This window comes from Molothrus aeneus, chromosome Z (assembly GCF_037042795.1).
Source record: "Molothrus aeneus isolate 106 chromosome Z, BPBGC_Maene_1.0, whole genome shotgun sequence".
NCBI classification, from domain to species: Eukaryota; Metazoa; Chordata; class Aves; order Passeriformes; family Icteridae; genus Molothrus; species Molothrus aeneus.
Genome location: NC_089680.1, coordinates 72,966,286 through 72,977,852, shown reverse-complemented (window position 1 = coordinate 72,977,852; position 11,567 = coordinate 72,966,286).

The window sequence follows — 11,567 nt, the reverse complement described above, 5'->3', positions numbered from 1 at the left end:
GATTGCTGAAACTCTCTAGCATTTATTCCATTTCTCCTTCATTATGAATGTATACAGGTGTTTGCACGAGTGCTGTTGCTACACAGAGCAAAAAGTACATCTGGAACATGCCCATTCATCTTGTTTAAACAGTTTCCTCATTCCAGGATTATTTATTTCATAGAAAAAGTAATTTTCCAGTTACCCACATGGACATGGCTGCACTGTGATGGACACGCTGGATGAAGATTAATTTGGAGACAACCTGACAAACTAACCTGCTTTAATCAAGATAACTCTAAAAACACTTAAAATCCCTTTTGGCTTCTGAGATGGGGGTATGAATCTACTCTTGGCCTCAGTACAAAGGTGAGTGAGGGAGTTGTCGCCACAAAATGTGAGAAGAGGTATCAGTAACTCATCCTCCTCGTTGGCTGCAGTGCAAAATGCCATCACCATCAGAGGCTCCATCAAGAACTCATGAGAGCTAACAGGTTGACTTCCAGTGTGGCTTAGACCTCTGGAGAGAAGAAAAACTTCATCTTCACTCCCTTTCCCAGAGTGGTGCAGGCTTGGGCACAGTCTGACACTCAAGAGGCAGATATTTCCTGTGCATCCATCTGGAGGAAAGATGTTCTCGTCTAGATTTGTGAATCCAAATCTCATCTTATACAAATTCAGTCCAAGCCTCAATGAGAAGCTCAACTTTGTATTATTTTGAGATGTTTATTTGCAAGACATATAACAGTTGTATCATCTGTGAGGGAAAAGGAAAGGAGGTGAAAGAACTGTAAAAATATCTATTTCGCAACTTGGTTGTGTTTTCCCAAAATAGTGTTTGGGACTCTGTGAGGCACCTTGAAAACTTTTCAGTTGGTACACTTAAATGGCTGGAGTCCTGAATAAAAATTATAGGATGCACTTGAAGCTGAATGAAAATAGGTTACCTGCAGAAAATGTGAAGCTGGCATGTGGGCTACGTCTGTCAAGAATAATTTTTATTTGCCTAAATATGTATAAGGGAGGAAGACAGATAAATTGAAAGAAAAATGCCATCACAGTAGCGTTCACTGGCAAAAGGTTTGTAAACAACATAAAATAGCTGCCTCTCTGAAATGATAGCTTTACTCAAAATATGTCCAATATATACGTGTGTATATCTGCACATATATATAATCCAAAGGTGGCCTTTTTGCCATGGGAATTGTCTGCAATTATTTTCCCCTTCCACGCTGTATTATAATTAGTAATTTCTGTGTCATCATGGGATGATGCAATGTAAATGCAGGCTTTCTGCTCATCCACTTCTTCCCATGTGTAGTTTTATTCCTCCAGCTGAGCCTGTGCAGCAGATGCCAGCGTTCACTGTAATGAGGGACTGGAGAAGGACCTAAGCTGTACCAGCATTTGAATTGCTCTGGACTGCTCATCACCACTCCTTTAATTTATACCCTTAGAGACATGGCAATAGGGTCTATGTCTCCTATGGAAGTGATTTGAAATCTTGCCAAGAAAGAGCCTCAGTCCCTTCCTCCTTGTAGTCCTGGCACGTAAAACCACAGGAGAAAACAAAAAGCATTTGTGAGGAGTCATCCAGGAAGAAAGATTAACAATATAAACCAAAGGAGAAGAGAGAAAAGACCCTTTCCTCATTGAAAGTGGGTCTGTGCTTATTTTAATGGATCTTTTACAGTGCCTGAATGTCCTCTAATCTGAGCGTAATGCTCATTGCTGTTTCTGCTGCTTCTTTGTTCGACATCCTGCCTGTTCTGCTTGTGGTTGGGCGAGGGGAGGGGGAAGTGCAGTCACTGGCCAGCTTTATCTTTGTGTGAGGAACAAATGTTGTTGTCATCCTCAAGGTTATGGAGCATGTCTGCTCTGCAAAACAAAGGAGTAGCCAGGGCCTTGTTTGTCCACCTAGTTCTCAGCGCACCCTGGACCTCTCATGAAAAACCAGGAAGGTTTCTAATTTTTTTCTTTTCCTGAAACACATCAAAGACCGTGAGTAGAGGAGGGAGATGCTTCCCCCGCTTCCTATAACTCCCCCCCTTTCCTCCCTCCCCCGGCCATCTCTCTTGGTTCTGAAAATTGTGTGGCTTTAACCTTGCTTGTCTAATAATGTGTGACCTTGACTAAAGGTGGGTTGGAAGGATTTCAGAGTTGGTTTTATCAGGATTAGCTTTTCATCTGCACAGGAGTATCCAAGGAAGTAAGTCATCTCATCTTCTTTCACCTTAGACTCCGAGCTTTCTCCTTTAGTTCTTAGAACAGTGAGGAGAAAATAGAGTGAATTATTGCCATGGGTATGGTGATATCACATTCAGTGCAGCAGATGAAAGGCGAAGCCACCGCTCGGTGCGGGGCTGGGGCTCGGTGCGGTGGGGAGCGCGCAGCCGCCTCGCGCAGGAGTTCAGAGCTCTCCTCTTCCAGCTCCATGCTCTCCTTTTCATGTGCTCTCTGCACAGGCAGCTGTCTGCTCGGGGAAGAGCAGAGAAGGAGGGTTGTGGAAACCAAGTACAGAGGAATTATGCCTCTTCTTGTCTTCTCTGCTCCTTGGAACGCAAACCGACTTTGAAGGATGGGCTCGGAAAATGAATGCCCAGGACATTGCTCTCTGTTACTTTGCTGTGAAATTACTTTCCTGAATGAAAATAATTAATTCATTTGAAAGCAAGTGCATAACATCTCTGGAAGTGGAAATCCTATGGAAATCACAAAGGAAAGAAGGACGAGGGATATAAAAGCTTTATATCTCTAAATGTTAGTGAGGCTGAGCTTCCTTTATTTTCTTTTTGTGTGTGTTTGTGTGACAACAATCATAAATGCTCTTTCTAATATTGATATGGCCAGTGCTAGAATCTCCTCATTGCTTGCATTAGATTTAAGTTTTATCTACAACAAACAGCCAATAATGTGATCTTTAATGCATTGGAGAGCTTATGAACACCCTGAGCTAACAGATTCCAGTTGTTCAGCAACCCCAATCTGCTGTCACCACATCTTGTGGAAATTACTGCCTTCCATGGAGGACTGCCTCATCCAAGATATAAAATTCCCTTACAGTGGGCCAGCTCCTCAAGCCCTTAGCCTTGATCAGTAACACCTGCCTCTTCACATGTTCTCCATGCAGCTTCCATCAGAGAGCAAGGTGCTATTCCATATGGGAGAGCTGGCAGGATGCATAAACCTCAGTGAAGACTGATAAAATGCATTGAACAGATTTTTGGATGTAGCTGGCATGTTTCTCCTTTATATGTTCTCACTGCATCCATCCCAGGCATTAAAGAATGAAGTTGTTCCCCATAAATAAAATTAAATAGAAGGCTCTAGAAGCCAACAGCCAGCCTGAGCATCTAAGAGGACACAGGACTGTGCACCTTGGTGGCTGTGGCCACCAGTTTTCTCTTTTTCAACCCACCAACTGAAGAAGAAAGTCTCTTCTTGGAGGCAGCCACAGCCCTTTGTTGTTCACTGCAGCTCCCTGCTCAAAGTCTGGCATGTGTAATATACAGAGAGCTCTGACGTGCTCTAAATCAAAATGTCCAAACAGCTCCTGGGTATTCCTTTAATGGAGCCACTGAGATTTTGTTGTGTGGGAAAGGGAAGTGAAGAGGGGTGAGGGGTCATGCAAATTTTGATCTAATTTTCTTCAATAAAATACCTTGGGCTGCAGATAAGTAGCAGAAATCTATGAAAGAAAAGGGGGTTTGAGTGTGATTCCAAAACATTCTCTCCATAAGTTTTCACAGGAAGGTGAGCAGGTTCTGCAGTGCAGGGTATGGATTAATTAATTCTGTATTTCATCCTTCTCTTGCTCATTCACACAATCTTCTTGCCTTGCTCATGATTTACATCAGTGAGACTAAATAGAACAAGCCATTGAGATGTCCTGCTGCCATTTTACCTCCCCACAATTCTCCTCCTTCACATTGAGTAAGATTCTTAAAATGTAGAATCTGCTGCAACTCTGCCCTTGCTAAAATCAGAGGAAGACAATTGTGTAGAAATAAATAAACATAAAGTATTCTGGACTTGTGCTTCAATATTATTTTTAACTCTAGAATGAAAACACATTTTAGGTCCAATTATACCTGTTTGTGGCCATTGTCAGAAATAGGATACTAGTGGTCTGATTCATATAGGTATATAGTGTCCTTATATGTGCACCTACAAAACTACATATGAAATAAAGAGCTGATGTTTTCATTTTCCAAATTTCATTACTATTATATGCTGTTGACAAAGAAATCAACACTGCTACCCAGACCTGTCTTCTTCGCTCTGGTCTAGAATCTAAGCCTGTTTCTGAAACCCACCTGGGTGTCCAGGACCAAGATATACACATCCAAAACACAGTTCTTAGTTGTGCCATTTGTTGAGCTTCGTCATCAGCCTGTTCAGATGATCCCAACGGAAAATCATCTGTCACACTGGGCAGTGTCTTCAGCTTTCTTCAAAAACTTAGATCCAAGTTATAACTTAATCTTCAGATTGTTTTCACATCATGTTTGGCATGATTGTGTCTTCTCTACCTACATCACTTATGTAGGTGGATCAGGGTCCTCACATCTTGTGATGTAGCACAAATACTCTGGTCTTTGGCAGAGATTTTGGCCATCTTATCTCATTCTTATAAATCTCTCCAACCTGTTATTTTGACTGAAAACTCCCTTTAGTTAATATCTATCCACTTATTTTTTCTTTTTTTTTAGCATTCGGGATATAGCCTGCTTGCCTTCATTTACAAAATCTTTCAGACCTTTCCCAGCTATTACCTCTCACTGACTGAAAGATAACATCTCCCATCTCTGATCTCCACCTTTGGGTGTTTAATATCTCCAAAAGGGAACCTTTGTGCTTTCCCTGGGCTGCTGCATTAATTTGATATGGGGTCTCCATTAGTTTCTGCCTCATCTCCACCACAAATTCTTCATCAAAACCCATATTTCAGACAGTTTGTGTGGTTCCTGCTATGAGGATTGACTGGTTGGTGTGTGGGGATGGCTTCTCCTCACAGACCCTAATAGGGCTCTGCTGTTTCCTTCTCCTCCCCCATCAAACATTTCCATCCTTTCTTTCCCCTTCCCTGCTGTGGCTGTTTTTCTCTGTTGGCTTTTTTAGGTTTTATATTTTTTTATGCTAAGTTTTGACAGAACCTACAACAATGAATTCTTAGCCCAGACTCTGAGAACTCCTGTGACCTCTTGGAATACAAATCAAGAACATGCATTTAGAGGAAAAAACCTGTGTTACTTTTGGGTCTTGCAATTAGAAAAGATAACACTGCCATAAAGTCTTTGAGCAGGAACTGGAGCTCTGTACTCAGCTTTAGCTGCCACTGTCCTCTTGTATGACCATTAGAGAGTCATTTAATCTCACCATTTTTCAACACTCCCCTCAACACTGATAAGCATTCATTAATGTTTTGTTATGGTTTGAAGTTATAAACTAGTGCACTGACAAGTCATAGCAGTGTTTAGATAAAAATGCAGGGAAAATTCTTGATCATCTGTATATGCAGCAGAGAAAACAAGCTTATTGCAAGTAACAGTATCTGCGATAGTTAATGTCTGTGCAGAAGGATGATGATGGTAAGAAATATCTTCCCAGTGTCTTGGCAATATTTCCTTAGCAATCAAGAAATTAAAGTTGAGCTACAAACATTTTTCTTGCTTTGTGAATGACTATTTCCTCTAAGGATCTCCTGAAATCCGAGATGTGCAATAGCTCTAACATTTCTTTTCCCATACAGAATTAGTTTCGTAAGCAAGAAATAAAATTAAACCCAGGCACAGCAGTATTTTAAAAGGGAAAGGCAGTAGCCTTGAATTATCCATGTTGATTTGACAAAGCCAGTGATGCTGCAGATATAATACACGGCACTGCTGTCACATCACCAAGTGACATCTTTTTATCCAAAGTGAAAATGAAATGTCAAAGTGAAGGAGTTCTGCAAGTCTTCTCGTGCTGTTGGCAAAAACATGCAAAACTCACTTTTGTGGAGTAAGGTGGGTATTTACCAGAACTTTGCTTTAAATTAGAGATTGTTAAGACAGAAAGCTGTGGTTCCCTACCATTCTTCTTACCTATGACCGTGCTGTACATTACTTTTAAACCTTGCCAGACATGAGCTGTTTGGCTTGAAATTATCAATGCCTCATGTATTTGCATCTTGGGTTTGTTTTGGAGATGCTTTCTCCATTTAAACATTTTTTTACAATGTTGGTAGAAGGAATGCATCCATAATAAATGTTTTACCATTGCTTTCCTGGTAGTCCTGATCCTCTCTGTTTTGGAGATTCTCCTCTGATTTGCCAGGAATGCTTTCCTGTAGTAAGGTCCTGTTAATACCCATATGGAAACTTCCTCCAGAGGCCCTTTTCAGTTTCTTTGTGCTCAGCAACTTCCTAAATTATGACCAACCTTCTGTGGAGATTTTGTCTGTGCTGAGAGATGGCTGTCATTGACAACAGCATGAGCAAACCATTGCCAAGGAGAGGCTGACCAAGGTAAAAACAGCATTGTTAAGCTTTCTTGTCAATCACTATCACAGCCTGCTGAAACTGGAATCAAAAAAAAAAAAAAAGGAAAAAAAAAGGGAAAAAACCCCAACCCAAAACCACAACAACCAACCAAACAGAAAAGAAACGAGCAAAACACCCGCAAAAAACAACCAAACAAAAAACCTCAAAATGTAAAATAAACCCCACAAAAAAAAAGTAAAAAAAAGAAAAAAGAAAAAAGAAAAAAGATAAAAAAAAGAAAAAAAGAAAAAAGAAAAAAAAAAGAAAAAAAAAAGAAAAAAGAAAAAAAAAGAAAAAGAAAAAAGAAAGAAAAAAGAAACAAAGAAAAAAATAAACAAGAAAAAATGTAGCTCTTAACTATGCAAGCTTGGGCTGGTGGCTGGCTGGTCAAGTTACACAAATATGGGACATGTGGAAGAAAATAGGTTTCAATCCTTAATCTAAAGTAGGCGTTATAATAGATACTCAGTGGCTTCTGTGCTGAGATGTTGTTTGTAAAAACTAATCTTATATTGTCTTCACCATTGTGCACTTGGCCTTGTAATTTTAAACATTTTGCTTAACACAGCGCTTGAAATGAGCACAGAAATCAGGATATGCAATGTGCAAGTAAATCCAGGCCAATGCTTGCCTTGTGGGCCTTCTATAAAGTTGTAATCTTGATGCAGGCAAAAAGGAAGATTGGGAAATCTCCCCAGCATGTATAACTTCATCAGCACAAGAGGAAAGCACATTTGTGTACATAAAATTGCGCATATGAATACAAAAAATGAATATATTGGAATGAATTTAGTCTGCCCATCTAATTCTAACAATTTTTTCAACAGCTAAATGATACCAAATCATAGTCAGAAGGAAAGGCCAGTTATGAGCTGTACTTGGGTTTATGAGATTGACAGTGCTTGGTTGACACCACCACATAATTCCCTTTCCTCTCTTGTTCTCTGGTAATTCTGAACCTGTTAATTTATCAATTTGTCACCTGTTAACTCTTTCAGAATCTCTAAGAGTTTTCAGCTGGCATTCTTCAGCTTGTATCAGACAGTTCTTGCAGGCAGGACAAGCCCATTCTGTCTGTGTTCCTCTTGGGGTCTGTCCTGGGATTGCATTTGTTTTTTTTATACGGATGCCTGAGGTCCAAATATGAAGAGAATAACTTCAAATGCAATTTACAGGTAAAGAACTGAGTCATGGTGAAGTAAAAGAGACCTAGCATAGATAGGAACCCATTGGAAAAGCCATGGGATGAAACAGATGCCAGTCCAGTGCCTTAATCACACAACCAGCCTTCTACTTCAGCTGGCATTCAGCTGGAGTCATTGGAAAGGTCTTGAAGGCACAAAATACAAAAAATACTCAGATATGGTGTGTGTGATACAACACAACGAAACACAAGTGAACCTGGAGGTTCCTGGAATGTGCTGGTGACAACTTCCATCTCCAGCTGACAGGGGAGATGATGGGGAGAGCTTCTGTCATGGTCCTTGTGTCTCACCAACAGAGGGGAATGTGAACCTCAAGAGAAGCATTGGCTGCAGTGACCATGAAATCCCATGGTTCTATAAAAGACTGGATTTAAAGGTTTTTGTTAGGGCAATAAGGAGGGTCTGCAGCAAACTCACTGCCCTGGACTTCAGGAGAGCAGCTTTTGGCCTCTTCAGGGATCTGTTTGGTAGAGTCCCATGGGATAAAGCCCCAAGCAGGGAAGACCAGCCCAAGAAAATAGGTTGATATTCAAGGATCTACTCTGAGCTCAGGAGCAATGCAGCCCAGTGAAGAGGAAGGCAGGCAAAAATCCCAGGAGACCTGTGTGGATGAACAAGGAGCTCCTGGACAAACTGAAATGCAAAAATTAAGTTTGCAGGGTGTGAAAACAAGGCCAGGTAGCCTGGAAGGAGAAAAAAACCTGCCTGAGCAGCCAGGGATCAGGTTAGGAAAGCTAAAACCTGGGTAGAATTAAACTTGGACAGAGACATCAAGGGCAAGAAGAAAACTTCTATAGGTACTTGAGGGATAAAAGGAAGACTGCAGAAAATGTGGGCCCTCTCCAGAAGCAGATGCAAGACCTGGTTACCTGGGACATGGAGAAGGCTGAGGTATTTAATGACTTTTTTGCCTTGGTCTTCACCAGCAGGTTCTCCAGCCACACTGCCAAGGTGACAGAAGGCAAAGGCAGCAGGGACTGGCAGAATAAAGAACCATCTTTTGCAGGAGAAGATCAGGTTTGAGAACATTTAAGAAACCTGAAAGTGCACAAATTCATGGGACCTGAGGAGGTCCTGATGAAGTCCTGAGGGAACTGGCAGATGAAGGATCTAAGCACTATCCATCATATTTGAAAAGCCGTGGAAGAATAGTGAAGTTCTCACTGAGTGGAAGCAGGGAAATCCCAATCTTAGAAAAGGGTAAAAAGGAGAAAGACCGAGGGAAGTACAGGCCACTCAGTCTTGCCTTGCTGCCTGAAAACATCATGGAATAGATCCTCCTGCAAAATATGCTAAGACAAATGGAATATAAAAGCATAATTGGTGACAGCCAACATGGCCTTGCTAAGGGCAAATTAGCAAATTTGACAAATTTGGTGGCTTTCTCTGGAGGGGTGACAGTGCTGGCGGGTGAGGGAAGAGCAGCTGACATCATCCACCTGGGCCTGTGCAAATCATTGACATTGCCCTTCACAACATCCTTGCCCCTGAAATGGACTGGATGGATGGAATACTGGGTGGATAAGGAATATGTCTTAGTTTGAAAAGACAGGTGTCTGTTTAGGAAGGCAGGAGCCTCCCCTGAAATGGAAAATGTAAACCCCATCCCTTTGAATTGTTATAATTTTGAAATTAAGGGGGCCTCTCAGGCAAAGATATGGGAGTTGGAATAACAGTTCTTTACTAGGAAAATTAAAAATGCAAATGCAATAGTACAAAAAAACCCATTGACAGCGTCAGGACACAACCTGACACCCTGTTGGTCAGGGGGTTGGTAGCAATCCAATTGAAATGGTGGCTGCCGTCCTCCTGGAGAGGCAGATGTGGTTCTGTTGAAGCAGTGATCCTGTAGAAGGGTGTGGTCTTCCTCTGAAGATCCAGTGGTGATGAAGATGGGCCTGGTCTTCCTCTGGGAATCCAGTGGAAAAGGCTGTCCTGGTGTCCCAAAATCTCAGCTTCTATCCAGTTAGGAATGCTTGGCTCCTCCCTCTGGGCAGAGCTTCTCACCATGTGGGATGATGTAATTTTATCAGTCCTGCTGTGGCACTCAGTGGCACATTAAGAGCAGATGTCTCCCTGGAGACATGGTTGTGGAAGAAATGAAGAAAACTGCTCAATTAGCAGAAGATAACTGCTCCACACATAGGAATAGAATACACACGCCCATTTCCAACCTAAGACACAGGTCCTGCACATGGGTCAGGGCAACCCAGGGCACAAATACGGGCAGGGCAGAGAATGGATGGAGAGCAGCCCTGAGGAGAAGGAGTTGCGAATGTTGGTTGATTAAAAACCCAACATGGCCCAGCAGTGAGAGCCCAGAAACCAGCAGTGTCCTGGACTGCATCAGGGCAACAGAGGGGATTATGTACCTCTAGTCTGCTCTTGGGAGACCAATCCTATGTCCAGCTCTGGTGTCCACAGCATAAGAAGGACATGGAACAGGTTGGAAGAAGAATTATTATATTATTTCTGCTGGAACAAAAGTTACTAGAGGGATGGAACTCCTCTCCTATAAAGACAGACTGGGAAAGTTGAAATTGTTCAGCCTGGAGAAAACTAGGCTGTGGGCAGACCTTATAGCTCATTCCATGCCTAAAGGAGCTGAAGAAAGCCAGAGAGCCTTTGCAAGAAGGCACGTAGGCACAGGACAAGGGGTAATGACTTTAAACTGCAAGACAGCAAGTTGGAATCAAGCATTAGGAAGAAATTCTTCACTATGAGGACGGTGAGAGACTGGCACAGGTTACCCAGAGCTGTGGCTGCCCCATCTCTGGAAGTTTCCAAGGCCAGGCTGAGCAACCTGGTCCACTGGAAGGTGTCCTCGCCCATGGAACAGGGCTTGGAATGAGAGGGTCTCTAAGGTCCCTTCCAACCCACACCTTCCCATGGCTAATTCCAAGGATCATTTGTTGTGTACAGCCCAGAAATCAGCACGGCCAGGTCATTCTGCAGCCAGAGGGAGGGCAGGAAGCAATCAGGCATCAGGCAGCTTCCAGGTGACTTTGTTAGGTCACCCTCACCCAACACCTTCACTGTTGGCTGGAGAACTGTAAACTGCAGATTATTTCTGATAACTGCTCCCAAGGGAGATGATCTCCTCTGAGAACAGAATGTTGAGTGCTCAATCCAAGATCCCAGATTCATGGTCACTGTTTACATATTCTCGGAGTATGGTGGTCCAAGCGTGCTTAATGCAAAAATAAATCTTCTCTTGACTAAGCTAATTTTCCTTGTGAAGCCCAATTTGCTGTATCCCTGTTTATGCAAGATACAGATGAATCTTATTAGAAATATTGGATTACAGTAGTCTTGACAGATTAAAACAATTGCAGGAAAATGTGGACCTATTTACACATTGGAATGTAAAAGAATATATCATGACCATACCAACATTACTCTAGATCAGTATTAGTGATTTCTGTTAGGGGAAAAAAGTCGACATTTAACACATGGTGATACTTAAAACTTTGGGGTTTTTTGGAAGCTTTAGAGAACTGTGGGGAATTAAAGTAAAAATTGTTGTATTGAACAACAAAATTTACTGAAATACAAAGACTTATAGTGCAATAAAATACAGATTTGGAAATTAAGGTCTTTAACTCTTTAGAGGTGGAAGAAAGGGCTGCTTATAACATATACACAGCACAGCTGTACTAAATTATTTCATTCTACATTTTACTGAAAAAAGGTGAAATCTGTGTCCATCCCACAGGTTAGAAATTCTTATTATGTTAAAGTCTTCATGACGACCAATGAAAGTTAAGACCAATAATTTGCATTTGGTCTCTTTTTTTTAAAAAATGAATTTGTAATAGATACTAATTAGCCTGTCATTTTACCTATCTTCTCATGACAT